The 15,813-nt window shown below is 46.1% G+C and overlaps 1 protein-coding gene across 2 annotated transcripts in view; it reads right to left on the bottom strand.

The window, feature by feature from the left end:
- Positions 1 to 15,813, bottom strand: part of BRD3 (bromodomain containing 3) — a 109,115-nt gene that overhangs the window by 74,955 nt on the left and 18,347 nt on the right. The window lies entirely within an intron of this gene.

Below are 15,813 nucleotides of genomic sequence, written 5' to 3'. Positions count from 1 at the left end.
AACTATAAAATGCTGATGAAATAAATTGACAAAGACACACACAAAAATGGGAAGATATCTCATGCTCATTGATTGGAAGAATTAATGTTGTTAAAATGACAATTCTACTCAAAGCAATGTACAGATTTAATGAAATCCTTCAAAATACCAATGACATTCTTCCCAGAATTAGAAAAAACAATCCTAAAATTCATATGAAACCATAGAAGACCTTGAATAGCCAAAGCAATCCTGAGCAAAGGGAGAACAAAGCTGGGCCGGGCATGGTGGCTCATACCTGTAATCCCAGCACTTTAGGAGACCGAGGCAGGTGGAATACCTGAGGTCAGGAGTTCGAGATCAGCCTGGCCAACAGTAGAAACCCCGTCTCTACTAAAAATACAAAAATTAGCTGGGTGTGGTGACGCGAGCCTGTAATCCCGGCTACTTAGGATGTTGAGGCATGAGAATTGCTTGAATCCAGGAGGCGGAGGTTGCAGTGAGCCAAGACGGTGCTATTGCACTCCAGCCTGCGTGACAGAGCGAGACTTCGTCTCAAAAAAAAATTTTTTTTTTTTTTTTTTTTTTTTTGAGACAGAGTCTCGCTTTGTCACCCAGGCTGGAGTGCAGTGGCCGGATCTCAGTTCACTGCAAGCTCCGCCTCCCAGGTTCACGCCATTCTCCTGCCTCAGCCTCCTGAGTAGCTGGAACTACAGGCGCCCGCCACCACGCCCCGCTAGTTTTTTGTATTTTTTAGTAGAGACGGGGTTTCACCGTGTTAGCCAGGATGGTCTTGATCTTGTGACCTCGTGATCCGCCCGTCTCGGCCTCTCAAAGTGCTGGGATTACAGGCTTGAGCCACCACGCCCGGCCATCAAAAAAAAAATTTTTTTTAAAAGCATATACTACCTGGCTTCAAAACATACTACAAAGTGGCCAGGCACTGTGGCTCATGCCTGTAATCCCAGCAATTTGGGAGGCTGAGGTGGCTGGATCACCTGAGGTCAGGAGTTTGAGACCAACCTGGCCAACATGGTGAAAACCCGTCTGTAGTAAAAATACCAAAAAATTAGCCAGGCGTGTTGGTGTGCACCTGTAATCCCAGCTACTACTAGGGAGACTGAGGCAGGAGAATTGCTTGAACCTGGGAGGTGGAGGTTGCTGTGAGCTGAGATTGCACCACTGCGCTCCAGCCTCAGTGAGAGAACAAGACCCTGTCTCAAGAAAAAAATTATAAAACATACTACAAAGCTATAGTAACTAAAATAACAGAGTATTGGCATAAAAACAGGTATATAGACCAATGGAACAAAACAGAGAACCCAGAAATAAATCCACACGTTTACAGCCAAATCATTTTCAACAAAGTTCTCAAGAACATACAATGGGGAAAGGACAATATCTTCAATAAATGGAGCTGAGAAAACTGGATAACCACATGCAAAAGAATGAAACTAGATCCCATCTCTCACCATACACAAAAATCAACTCTAGTAGATTAAATAATTAAATGTGGCCAGGCACAGTGGCTCACACCTGTAATCCCAGCACTTTGGGAGGCTGAGGCAGGCGGATCATGAGGTCAGGAGATCAAGACCATCCTGGCGAACACAGTGAAACCCTGCTTCTGCTAAAAATACAAAAAAATTAGCCGGGCATGGTGGTGGGCGCCTGTAGTCTCAGGACTTTGGGAGGCCGAGGTGGGTGGATCACTTGAGGTCAAGAGTTCCACACCAGCCTGGCCAACATAGTGAAATCCCATCACTACTAAAAATACAAAAAAAATTAGCCAGGCGAGGTGGCGGGCGCCTGTAGTCCCAGCTACTGGGGAGGCTGAGGCAGGAGAATGGCGTGAACCCGGGAGGCAGAGCTTGCAGTGAGCTGAGATTGCACCACTGCACTCCAGCCTGGGCGACAGAGCGAGACTCCGTCTCAAAAAAAAAAAAAAAAAAAAGACTTAAATGTAAGACCAGAAACTAGGAAACTACTTGAAGAAAACATTTGGAAAATGCTTCCAGATGTCAGTCTGGGCAAAGATTTTTTGGGTAAGACCTCAAAAGCATAGGCAACAAATGCTAAAATAGACAAATGGGATTACGACAAACTAGAAAGCTTGACACAGCAAAGGAAATAACAACAGTAAAGAGGCAGGCCGGGCGCGGTGGCTCAACCCTGTAATCCCAGCACTTTGGGAGGCCGAGATGGGCGGATCACGAGGTCAGGAGATCGAGACCATCCTGGCTAACACGGTGAAACCCCGTCTCTACAAAAAAATACAAAAAACTAGCCGGGCGCAGTGGCGGGCGCCTGTAGTCCCAACTACTCGGGAGGCTGAGGCAGGAGAATGGCGGGAACCCAGGAGGCGGAGCTTGCAGTGAGCTGAGATCCGGCCACTGCACTCCAGCCTGGGCGGCAGAGCGAGACTCCGTCTCAAAAAAAAAAAAAAAAAAAAAAAAAAACAGTAAAGAGGCAACCTATGGATTAGGAGAAAACATTTGCAAACTATCCATCAGACAAGGGATTATTATCCAGAATATATGAATATATAAGGAGCTCAAACAACTCAATAGAAGAAAAACACAAATTATTCGATTTTAAAATGGGCAAAGATCTGAATAGACACTTCTCTAAAAAAGACAAACAAATGGCCAACAGGCACATAAAAAAAAAATGCTCAATATCACTAATCAAGGGAGAAATGCAAATAAAAACCACAATGAGATAGCATCTTACCCCAGTTAAAATGGATTTTACCAAAAAGACAGGGAAGAACAAATGCTGGCAAGGATGCAGAGAATGGGGAACCCTCATACACTCTTGGGGGGTTTGTAAACCTGCACAGCCACCATAGAAAACTACATAAAGGTTCCTCAAAAAACTAAAAATGAACTACCATATGATCCTGCAATCCCACTGCTCGGTCTATATCCAAAAGAAAGGAAATCAATTTATCAAAGGGATATCTGTACTCTCATGTTTAGTGCAGCACTAGTCACAAGAGCCAAAATATGGAACCAACCTAAGTGCCTGTCAATGGATAAACGAATAAAGAAAAGGTGTATATGGGCCGGGCGTGGTGGCTCACGCCTGTAATCCCAGCACTTTGGGAGGCTGAGGTGGGCGGATCACCTGAGGTCAGGAGTTTGAGACCAGCCTGGCCAACATGGTGAAACCCCATCTCTACTAAAAATACAAAAATTAGGCCGGGCGCGGTGGCTCAAGCCTGTAATCCCAGCACTTTGGGAGGCCGAGATGGGCGGATCACGAGGTCAGGAGATCGAGACCATCCTGGGTAACACAGTGAAACCCCGTCTCTACTAAAAATACAAAAACTTAGCCGGGCGAGGTGGCAGGCGCCTGTAGTCCCAGCTACTTGGGAGGCTGAGGCAGGAGAATGGCGTGAACCCGGGAGGCAGAGCTTGCAGTGAGCTGAGATCCGGCCACTGCACTCCAGCCTGGGTGACAGAGCGAGACTCCGTCTCAAAAAAAAAAAAAAAATACAAAAATTAGCCAGGCGTGGTGGTGTGTGCCTGCAATCCCAGCTACTACTAGGAAGGCTGAGGCAGGAGAATTGCTTGAACCCGGGAAGAGGAGGTTGCTATGAGCCAAGATCTTGCCAGTGCCGTCCAGCCTGGGCAACAGAGCAAGACTTCATCTTAATTAAAAAAAAAAAAAAAAAGAAAGAAAAAGAAAAAGAAAATGTGTATATATTACACAATGGAATATTATTCAACCATAAAAAGAATGGGCCGGGCGCGGTGGCTCAAGCCTGTAATCCCAGCACTTTGGGAGGCCGAGACGGGCGGATCACGAGGTCAGGAGATCGAGACCATCCTGGCTAACACGGTGAAACCCTGTCTCTACTAAAAAATACAAAAAAAACTAGCCGGGTGAGGTGGCGGGCGCCTGTAGTCCCAGCTACTCAGGAGGCTGAGGCAGGAGAATGGCGTGAACCCGGGAGGCGGAGCTTGCAGTGAGCTGAGATCCGGCCACGGCACTCCAGCCTGGGTGACAGAGCGAGACTCCGTCTCAAAAAAAAAAAAAAAAAAAAAAAAAAAAAAGAATGCAGTCCTATCATTTGCAGCAATATGGATGAAACTGGAGTCCTTGTGTTAAGTGAAGTAAGCCAAGCACAGAAAGTCAAACATCCCGTGTTCTCCCTCCTATGTGGGAGCTACAAGGTGAGTCACATGAAGACAGACAGTAGATTGGTGGTTACCTGCAGCCAAGAAGGGTAGGGAGGAGGGGGATATGAAGAGAGGTTAATTAATGGGTACAAATATACAGTTTGATATGAAGAAATAGGACCTAGTGTTTGAGAGTTCAGCAGGGTGACTATCGTCTACAATAATCTATTATATATTTTGAAATAGGTAAAAGAGAATAATTCAAATATTTCTAGCATAAAATACAAATATTTAAGGTGACAGATATTTTAATTACACTGATATGATCAATGTGGTCATATCATGATATGCATCAATATATGAATATATCAAATTCATACACATTTATGTCAACATGTGAATGTGTTAAATTATCATATGTACCCTGAAAATATGTACATCTATTATGTATTAAGAATAATAGGCCAGGCACGGTGGCTCACACCTGTAATCCCTAGACTTTGGGAAGCCGAGACGGGCGGATCACCTGAGGTCAGGAGTTCGAGACCATCCTGGCCAACATGGTGAAACCCCGTCTCTACTAAAAATACAAAAAAGTTAGCTGGGCGTGGTGACAGGTGCCTGCAGTCCCAGCTACTTGGGAGGCTGAGGCAAGAGAATCCCTTGAACCCGGGAGGCAGTGGTTGTGGTGAGCTGAGATCACACCACTGCACTCCAGCCTGGGTGACAGAGCTAGATGCAGTCTCAAATAAATAAATAAGAAAAATAAATTTTAAGGAAGATGAACCAGCAACATTTTTGGAAGGCTACTTGGTGTTTATCAAATTTACTTTTTTTTTTCTTTTTTTTTTTTTCTTTTTCTTTTCTTTTTCTTTTTTTTTTTTTTTTTTTTTTTGAGACAGAGTCTCGCTCTGCCGCCCAGGCTGTAGTGCAGTGGCCGGATCTCAGCTCACTGCAAGCTCCGCCTCCCGGGTTCACGCCATTCTCCTGCCTCAGCCTCCCAAGTAGCTGGGACTACAGGCGCCCGCCACCGCGCCCGGCTAGTTTTTTGTATTTTTTAGTAGAGACGGGGTTTCACCGTGTTAGCCAGGATGGTCTCGATCTCCTGACCTCGTGATCCGCCCGTCTCGGCCTCCCAAAGTGCTGGGATTACAGGCTTGAGCCACCGCGCCCGGCCGGTGTTTATCAAATTTAAATGACTTCTGGGAAGCTGGACTACAGACACACTTCACCTTATTTCTCCTGCTAAATACAACTTTAAAAACTGACCACTGTATGTAAAACAAACATAAGAAGACTATGACAGGCAGAGAGAAGACAGCTAGCCTCACAGAATAATAACGAAAATGTCCAAGTTTCAGCTGAAAACTACCCAAGGAGTCCTCAAGGGCAGTGCACTCCCTGCAGTTGGTTTGTTTGTTTTTGCCTCCGGCCTGGGATGAAAAAGCCAGAAACTCAGACATGAACAATGGCCACAGACACAAAAGCTCCCCCAAGGCCAGGCGCCGTGGCTCACGCCTGTAATCCCAGCACTTTGGGAGGCCGAGGCAGGCGGATCACGAGGTCAGGAGATCAAGACCATCCTGGCTAACACGGTGAAACCCCGTCTCTACTAAAAATTAGCCGGGCGTGGTGGCGGGCGCTTGTAGTCCCAGCTACTCGGGAGGCTGAGGCAGGAGAATGGTGTGAACCCGGGAAGCGGAGCTTGCAGTGAGCCGAGATCGCGCCACCGCACTCCAGCCTGGGTGACAGAGCGAGACTCCGTCTCAAAAAGAAAAAAAAAAAAAAAAAGCTCCCCCAAAGCCTGTCCTCTCTAGCCAAGGGACCAGAAAAGGGACAGCCTGGCAAGACTGAAAACTTCTAGACGACAGCCCCTCTGCCACCGCCAAACACCACACAAAGAACTGTGACCTCACCAGCCCAGACCAGCGAAGGCCAACTGGCAAGATAAGGCTTCCGCCTTCACCCCCACCCAGCAACACACAAACACTGTGGGGTGGGGTTGGAGAAGGACAGTTAGGGAGTCAGGACTTTCATCCCTGCTGGGCAGTACCCAGGCTGCTGTCCCACCGCAGCGTCCTTGGAGGCCCTTCTAGCCAGGGAGGTATCCCTGGAGCCTACGAGGAAGCCAAGACTCCTACCCCTCAGCAGCAGCAGAGAGCATCCCGCTCAGCTGGGGGCTGGATTCTGCCTCCACTTGGCAGAATGCACCTGTGCCCCTCCTACCTCTCCCCTGCCAGAGAAGTATCAGGAAGCCAGATAAAACGGTTTAAATAAGAGCTATAGCCTCAGGCTAATCACTTGAGGTCAGGAGTTCGAGACTAGCCTGGCCAATATGGTGAAATCCCGGGTCTACTAAAAATACAAAAATTAGCTGAGTGTGGTGACGCGCGCCTGTAATCCCAGCTACTTGGGAGGCTGAGGCAGGAGAATCGCTTGAACCCAGGAGGCGGAGGTTGCCGTGAGCCAAGATTGCACCACTGCACTCCAGTCTGGGCGACACAGCAAGACTCCATCTCAAACAACAACAAAAAACAGTAAGAGCCACAGCCTCATAGCGTAATAACGAAAATGTCCAGGTTTCAGCTGAAAACAACTCATCATCCCTAGAGCCAGGGAGATCTCAAACTGAATGAAAAGAGACAACTGATAGATGCCAACATTGATATGACAGAGACTTTGGAATTATTTCACAGAGATTTGAAAGTAGCCATCGCAAAAAGGCTCCGATAGGCAACTATGGACAATTGAAACAAATGAAAAATAGTTTCAGCAAAGAAAGGGAATATATAAAGAAGAATCAAATGGAAATTTTAGGATTGAAAAACACAGTAACAGCCGGGCGCGGTGGCTCACCCCTGTCATCCCAGCACTTTGGGAGGCTGAAGCAGGCAGATCATGAGGTCAGGAGTTCGAGACCAGCCTGGCCAACATGGTGAAACCCTGACTCTACTAAAAATACAAAAATTAGCCCAGCATTGTGGTGTGTGCCTGTAATCCCAGCTACTGGGGAGGCTGAGGCAGGAGAATCATTTGAACCCGGGAGGTGGAGGTTGCAGTGAGCCGAGATTGCACAACTGCACTTCAGCCTGGGTGACAGAGCAAGACTCCATCAAAAAAAAAAAAGAAAGAAAGAAAGAAGAAAAGGAAGGAAGGAAAGAAGGAAGGAAGGAAGGAAAGAAGAAAGGAAGGAAAACACAATACCTAAATTTAAAACTCAGTGGGTGGAGACTCAACAGCAGAACGGAGGGGACAGAGGAAAGAATAGTAAACTGGAAGATAGAATAATAGAAATTACTCAATTTGGCTGGGCGCAGTGGCTCACGCCTGTAATCCCAGCACTTAGGGAGGCTGAGGTGTGCAAATCACCTGAGGTCAGAAGTTTGAGACCAGCCTGGACAACATGGCGAAACTTCATCTCTACTAAAACTACAAAAATTAGCTGGGTGTGGTGGCAAACACCTGTAATCCCAGCTAGTCAGGAGGCTGAGGCAGGAGAATTGCTTGAACCTGGGAGGTGGAGGTTGCAGTGAGCTGAGATCAAGTCATTGCACTCCAGCCTGGGCAACAAGAGCGAAACTCCGTCTCAAAAAAAAAGAAAGAAAGAAAGACAGAAATTACCCAATTTGAACAACAGGGAGAAAATAGACCGGAAAAAGCAAAATAACAGCCTCGGGGACCTGTGGAACAATAACAAAAGCTCTAACATTCCTGACAGTATAGTCCCAGGAGAGGAGAGAGGGCAGGGCTCAGATGCATACAAAGAAACCATGGCTGGAAACTCCCCAGATTGGGGAAAAGACATAAACTGACCTAGAAATTCAAGAAGCTGACTGTGATGGTGAATGTTAAGCCTCAACTTGATTGAAGGATGCAAAGTATTGTTCCTGGGAGTGTCTGTGAGGGGACTGCCAAAGGAGATTCACATTTGAGTCTTTGAGTCGGTGGACTGGGAGAGGCAGACCCTCCCTCAATCTGGGTGAGCAACAAACAATCCGCTGTCAGCATAAAAGCAGGCATGGGAAGAGCAGACTTGCTGAGACTTCCGGCCTCCATCTTTTTCTTGCACTGGATGCTTCCTGCCCTCGAACATTGGACTCCGAGTTCTTCAGCTTTTGGACTCTCGGACCTACACCAGTGGTTTGCCGGGGGCTCTTGGGCCTTTGGCCACAAACTGAAAGCTGCACTGTCGGCTTCCCTGCTTGTGAGGTTTTGAGACTCAAAACCTCAGCCAAGACTGGCTTCCTGGCTCCTCAGCTTGCAGATGGCCTATCGTGGGACTTCAACTTGTGATGGTGTGAGTCTGTTCTCCTAATCAACTCCCTTCATACATTCATGTATTACTTCTGTCCTTTTAGAGAACCCTGACTAATACATGGAGGGAAACTAAAATAGGTTAAACTTTAAAAAAACAAAAACAAAAAAACCCACACCAGCTGGGTGCGGTGGCTCATGCCTGTAATCCCAGCACTTTGAAAGGCTGAGGCGGGCGGATCAAGAGGTCAGGAGTTTGAGACCAGCCTGACCAAAATGGTGAAACCTCGTCTCTACTACAAATACAAAATTAGTTGGGTGTGGTGGTGCACACCTGTAGTCCGAGCTGCTCAGGAGGCCGAGGCAGGAGAATCACTTGAACCTGGGAGGTGGAGGTTGCAGTGAACCAACATTACACAACTGCACTCTAGTCTGGGCAACAGAGTGAGACTCTGTCTCAAAAAACCAAACCAACACAAAACAGAAAAACACACACCAAGAAATGACGTCATAATAAAACTACCAAAATCTGGCTGGGCTGAGCACAGGGGCTCACACCGGTAATCCTAGCACTTTGGGAGTCTGAGGGAGGCAGATCACCTGAAGTCAGTAGTTCGAGACCAGCCTGACCAACATGGAGAAACCCCATTTCTACCAAAAATACCAAAATTAGTCAGCCGTGGTGGCGCATGCCTGTCATCTCAGCTACTAGGGAGGCTGAGGCTGGAGAATTGCTTGAACCCAGGATGTGGAGGTTGCAGTGAGCTAGACTGCACTACCGCTGTCCAGCCTGGGCAATAAGAGCATAACTCCTTCTCAAAAAACAAACAAAAACAACTGGCTGGGCACAGTGGCCCATGTTTGTAATCCTAGCACTTCGGGTTCCTAGCACTTCCTAGCACTTGGAGGACGGCTTGAGGTCAGAAGTTCAAGACCAGCCTGGGCAACATAGTGAGACTCAATGTCTACAAAAAAATTAAAAATTAACCTGGTATGTGGTGTGTGCCTATATTCCCAGCTGCCGGGAAGGCTGGGGAAGGAGGATTGCTTGGACCCAGGAGTTTGAGATTGCAGTGAGCTATGATCGCACCACTGCACTCCAGCCTGGGTGACAGAGTAAGACCTTGTCAATAAAAATTAAATTAAATGAAAAAAATTTTAAAAACTACCAAAAACTAAAGACAAAGAAAAAAAATTTTTTTTGTTCTTTTAAAGACAGGGTCTTACTATGTTGACCAGGCTGGTCTCAAATTCCTGGCCTCCAGCAATCTCCCTGCCTCAGTCTCCCAAAATGCTGGGATTACAGGTGTGAGCCACTATGCTCAGCTACAGAAAAAAAAAAAATTTGAAAACAGTGACAAAGAAATAACCCTTATTAAAAAATATTGAGGCCGGGCGCGGTGCCTCAAGCCTGTAATCCCAGCACTTTGGGAGGCCGAGACGGGCGGATCACGAGGTCAGGAGATCGAGACCATCCTGGCTGACACAGTGAAACCCCGTCTCTACTAAAAAATACAAAAAAACTAGCCAGGCGAGGTGGCGGGCGCCTGTAGTCCCAGCTACTCGGGAGGCTGAGGCAGGAGAATGGCATGAACCCGGGAGGCGGAGCTTGCAGTGAGCCAAGATCACGCCACTGCACTCCAGCCTGGGCGGCAGAGCGAGACTCTGTCTAAAAAAAAAAAAAAAAAAAAAAAAAATATTGAAAAAAACTGAATGATAACAGATACCTCATCAGAAACCATGGAGGCTGGAGGAAAGTGGAACAACATTTCAAATAAAATTATTTTTATTTAATTTAATTTATTTATTTAGAGACAGAGTCTCATTTTGTTGCCCAGGCTGAGGTGCACTGGCACATTCTTGGCTCATTGTCACCTCCACCTTCCAAGTTCAAGTGATTATCATGCCTCAGCTACCTGAGTAGCTGGGACTACAGGTGTGCGCCACCATACCTGGCCAATTTTTGTATTTTTAGTAGAGACGGGGTTTCACCTTGTTGACCAGGCTGCCAGGCTGGTCTCAAACTCCTGATCCTAGGTGATCTGCCCGCCTTAGCCTCCCGAAGTGCTGGGATTACAGGCAGGAGCCACCGTGCCTGGTTTTTGTTTTTGTTTTTTTTTTTTGGAGATGGAGTCTGGCTCTGTTGCCAGGCTGGAGTATAGCTGCTTGATCATAGGTCACTGTAACTTTGACCTTCCAGGCTCAAGTGATCTTCCCACTTCAGCCTCCCAAGTATCTTGGAAAACAGCTACTTAGCCATACCTTGTTAATTTTTATTTATTTATTTATTTATTTATTTATTTTTTTTTTTTTTTTTTTTTTGAGACGGAGTCTCACTGTCGCCCAGGCTGGAGTGCAGTGGCACGATCTCGGCTCACTGCAAGCTCCGCCTCCTGGACTCATGCCATTCTCCCGCCTCAGCCTCCCGAGTAGCTGGGACCACAGGCGCCCGCCACCACGCCCGACTAATTTTTTGTATTTTTAGTAGAGACGGGGTTTCACCATGTTAACCAGGATGGTCTCAATCTCCTGACCTTGTGATCCGCCTGCCCCGGCCTCCCAAAGTGCTGGGATTACAGGCGTGAGTCATCGCACCCGGCCAATTTTTATTTTTAATTCTGTTTGAAGAGATGAGGTTTTACTATGTTGCCCAGGCTTGTCTTGAACTCCTGGGCTCAAGTGATCCTCCTGCCTTGGTCTCTCAAAGTTCTGGGATTACAGGCATGAACTGCCATACCTGGCAGAGCAATATTTTTAAAGTCCTGAAAAAGAAAGGAACTCTCAACCCAGAAATGGTCAATCCAGCAAAAATATTTTTCAGGAAGGATGAAGGAAGAGCAAAAGAAATTGTAAATATCTAGGTAAATAGATATTTCTGTCTAAATTCTTTAAAATGTGTATGATGGTTGAAAGAAAAATACTATTACATTGTGTAGTGGGATTTTTTTAAATGTATTTAGATCTAATACCTAGGACAATTACAATATAAAAGCAAGAGGGTAAAGAGACAATATGGTGGTGAGGTTTCTACATGCCACTGGAAGTGGTAAATATTAATTTGACATAGATTATGATACCAATTTAGGTATCCACCTATTTTAGGCTGGGTGCTGTGGCTCACACCTGTAATCCCAGTGCTTTGGGAGGTTGAGGCAGGTGGATCAGTGAGGCCAGGAGTTCGAGACTAGCCTGGCCAGTCTGGCCTATCTCTACTAAAAATATAAAAATTAGCTGGGAGTGGCTGGGCACAATGGCTCACGCCTGTAATCCCAGCACTTTGGGAGGCCGAGGCAGGCGGATCACAAGGTCAGGAGATCGAGACCATCCTGGCTAACACGGTGAAACCCCGTCTCTACTAAAAAAAATACAAAAAACTAGCCGGGCGAGGTGGCGGGCGCCTGTAGTCCCAGCTACTCAGGAGGCTGAGGCAGGAGGATGGCATAAACCCGGGAGGCGGAGCTTGCAGTGAGCTGAGATCCGGCCACTGCAATCCAGCCTGGGTAACAGAGTGAGACTCCGTCTCAAAAAAAAAAAAAAGAAAATGAATAATATAATGGTAGACTGAAATCCAAACATACAATAATTACATTAAATGTAAATAGCCTACACATACCAAAAAAAAAACCCCAAAAGATAAATAGATTAAAATCTATGATCCAATTATAGCTGCCTCTAAGAAACTTATATCAAATATTATACACGTTGGTTAAAAACAAAAGGATACAAAATAATATACTATAAATATAAATAGTATATTATTTATATAGTATAAATAATATACTATATAAATAATATACTATATAAAAATAATATACTATATAAACTCCCTAAATACTTGGACATTAAACAACACACTTCTAAATAACCTAGAAATCAAAGAAGTCTCAAAGAAAATCAGAACACATGTAACAACAATGAAAATACAACATATCAAAATATGTGAGGTGCAGCTAAAGCGTGGTTTAGAGGGAATTTTATAGCATTAAGTGTTTATATGAGAACAGAAGAATGGTCTCAGATCCATAATATCAGCTTCCTCCTGAAGAAGCTATAAAAGGAAAGGAAAGATAAAACCAAAGGAAGCAGAAGGATGGAGATAATAAAGAGCAGAAATCAATCAAACTGAAAATAAAAACAATAGAGAAAATTAGTGAAACTAAAGCTGGTTATTTGGAAAAAAAAATCAATAAAATTAATAAGACTCTAGCCAGACCCACAGAGAAAGAGAGAGAGAGAGAGAGAGAGAGAGAGGCAGAGAGAGACAGAGAGAGAATACAAATGACCAGTATCAGAAGTAAAAGAAAATATCACTGGCCGGGCGCGGTGGCTCAAGCCTGTAATCCCAGCACTTTGGGAGGCCGAGACGGGCGGATCACGAGGTCAGGAGTTCGAGACCATCCTGGCTAACACGGTGAAACCCCGTCTCTACTAAAAAATACAAAAAACTAGCCGGGCGAGGTGGTGGGCGCCTGTAGTCCCGGCTACTCGGGAGGCTGAGGCAGGAGAATGGCGTAAAAACCCGGGAGGCGGAGCTTGCAGTGAGCTGAGATCCGGCCACTGCCCTCCACCCTGGGTGACATAGCGAGACTCCGTCTCAAAAAAAAAAAAAAAAAAAAAAAAAAATCACTATGGATCCCATAGACATGATGAAAATAATAAAGGAATACCATGAACAACTCTGTACACACAAATTCAACAATTTCAATGAAATGGATCAATTCCTGAAAAGCACATAACTTAACCCAAACTCACCCAAGAAGAAATAGATAATTGCAACAGTCCTGTATCTATTAAAAAGGATTGAAACTTTAGTTTACAATTTTATGTTTTTGTTTTTTTTTTGAGACAGAGTCTCCTCAGTCACCCAGGCTGGAGTGCAGTGGCCGGATCTCAGCTCACTGCAAGCTCCGCCTCCCGGGTTCACACCATTCTCCTGCCTCAGCCTCCCAAGTAGCTGGTACAATTTTATGAAAGAGAGAACTGTAGGCCTAGTTCCATTAGAAATTATACTCAGGGCCGGGCGCGGTGGCTCAAGCCTGTAATCCCAGCACTTTGGGAGGCCGAGGCGGGTGGATCACGAGGTCAGGAGATCGAGACTATCCTGGCTAACATGGTGAAACCCCGTCTCTACTAAAAAAAAATACAAAAAACTAGCCGGGCGTGGTGGCGGGCGCCTGTAGTTCCAGCTACTTGGGAGGCTGAGGCGGGAGAATGGCGTGAACCCGGGAGGCGGAGCTTGCAGTGAGCCGAGATCACGCCACTGCACTCCAGCCTGGGAGACACAGCGAGACCCCGTCTCAAAAAAAAAAAAAAAAAAAAAAGAAATTATACTCAGGCCGGGCGCGGTGGCTCACGCCTGTAATCCCAGCACTTTGGGATGCCGAGGCGGGCGGATCACAAGGTCAGGAGATCGAGACCACGGTGAAACCACGTCTCTACTAAAAATACAAAAAACTAGCCGGGCGTGGTGGCGGGCGCCTGTAGTCCCAGCTACTCAGGAGGCTGAGGCAGGAGAATGGCGTAAACCCAGGAGGCGGAGCTTGCAGTGAGCCGAGATCGCGCCACTGCACTCCAGCCTGGGCGACAGAGCGAGACTCCGTCTCAAAAAACAAAAACAAAAACAAAAAAAAAGAAATTATACTCAATATTTGGGCTGGGCGCGGTGGCTCATGCCTGTAATTCCCACACTTTGGGAGGCCGAGGCAGGTGGATCATCTGAGTTCGGGAGTTCGAGACCAGCCTGGCCAACATAGGGAAACCCTGTCTGTACTAAAAATTCAAAATTAGCTGGGTGTGGTGGCGCGCACCTGTAATCCCAGCTACTTGGGAGGCTGAGGCAGGGGAATTGCTTGAACCGGGAGGCGGAGGTTGCAGTGAGCCGAGATCACGCCACAGAACTACTACATAATCTCTTCCAGAAAATAGAAGAGGAGGAAATCCCAACTCATTTTATAAGATGAGCATTAACCTGATACAAAACTTGACAAAGACAGTACAAGAAAACTATAGACCCACATGTCTCATGAACATACATGCAAAAATCCTCAATATAATATTAGCTCATCAACTCTAGCAATACAAAAAAAGATTAATACATTACAACCAAGTGGGATTTTTTCCTTTGAATTCAAGGCTGGTTTAACATTTGAAAATCAATTAATAGGCCGGACGCGGTGGCTCAAGCCTGTAATCCCAGCACTTTGGGAGGCCGAGACGGGTGGATCATGAGGTCAGGAGATCGAAACCATCCTGGCTAACACGGTGAAACCCCGTCTCTACTAAAAAATACAAAAAACTAGCCGGGCGTGGTGGCGGGCGCCTGTAGTCCCAGCTACTCGGGAGGCTGAGGCAGGAGAATGGCGTAAACCCGGGAGGCGGAGCTTGCAGTGAGCTGAGATCCGGCCACTGCACTCCAGCCTGGGTGACAGAGCAAGACTCCGTCTCAAAAAAAAAAAAAAAAAAAAAAAGAAAATCAATTAATATAATCCAGCTTACTAACAGAATAAAAAAGAAAAGCCATGTAATCATAGCAATTGATGAAGAAAAAGCATTTGACAAATTCAACACCTGTTAATGACAAAAACCATTTAAAACTGGGAATGTAAAGAAACTTCCTTACTGTAACCAAGTGCGTCGGCCAAAACCCTATAGCCAGCTTCCTATCAAATAGTCAAAACTGATGCTTTCCTCCCAAGACCTGGAATAAGGCAAGGTGGTCCACTCTTGCTGGAAGTTTCTTGCAATAAGGTAAGAAAAAGAATTACGTGGCCAGTCGCAGTGGCTCACTTCTGTAATCCCAGCACCTTGGGAGGCTGAGGTGGGCAGATCACTTGAGGTCAGGAGTTTGACACCAGCTTGGCCAACGTGGTGAAACCCTGTCTCTACTAAAAATACAAAAATTAGCCAGGTGTGGTGGTGCGTACCTGTAATCCCAGCTACTTGGGAGACTGAAGCAGGAGAGTTTCTTGAACCCAGGAGGCAGAGTTTGCAGTGAGCTGAGATCGTGCCACTGCACTCCAGCCTGGGTGACAAGAGCAAAACTCTATTAAAAAAAAAAAAAAAAAAAGACAGTAAGAAAAAAAGAAAAAGAATGAAGCAGCATCTTTTAAAAGAACCAAGTTTTGGCTTGACTTGGTGGCTCATGCCCATAATGCCAGCAATTTGAGAGCCTGGGGTAGGTATATCACTTGAGACCAGGAGTTCAAGACCAGCCTGGGCAACACTGGGAAACCCTATGTCTACAAAACAATACAAAAACTTAGCCAGGTGTGGTGGCATTTGCCTGTAGCTCCAGCTACTCAGGAGGCTGAGCTGGGAGGATTACCTGAGCCAGGGAGGTCGAGGCTGCAGTGAGCCATGATCATATCACTACACTCCACCCTGGGTGATAGAATGAGACCCTGTCTCAAAAAAAAAAAAAAAAAAAAAAGTGGCCGGGCGTGGTGGCTCACGC

The sequence above is a fragment of the Macaca mulatta genome, chromosome 15 (assembly GCF_049350105.2).
Source record: "Macaca mulatta isolate MMU2019108-1 chromosome 15, T2T-MMU8v2.0, whole genome shotgun sequence".
Lineage (NCBI taxonomy): Eukaryota > Metazoa > Chordata > Mammalia > Primates > Cercopithecidae > Macaca > Macaca mulatta.
This window is presented reverse-complemented; position numbering and strand designations above follow the sequence as displayed.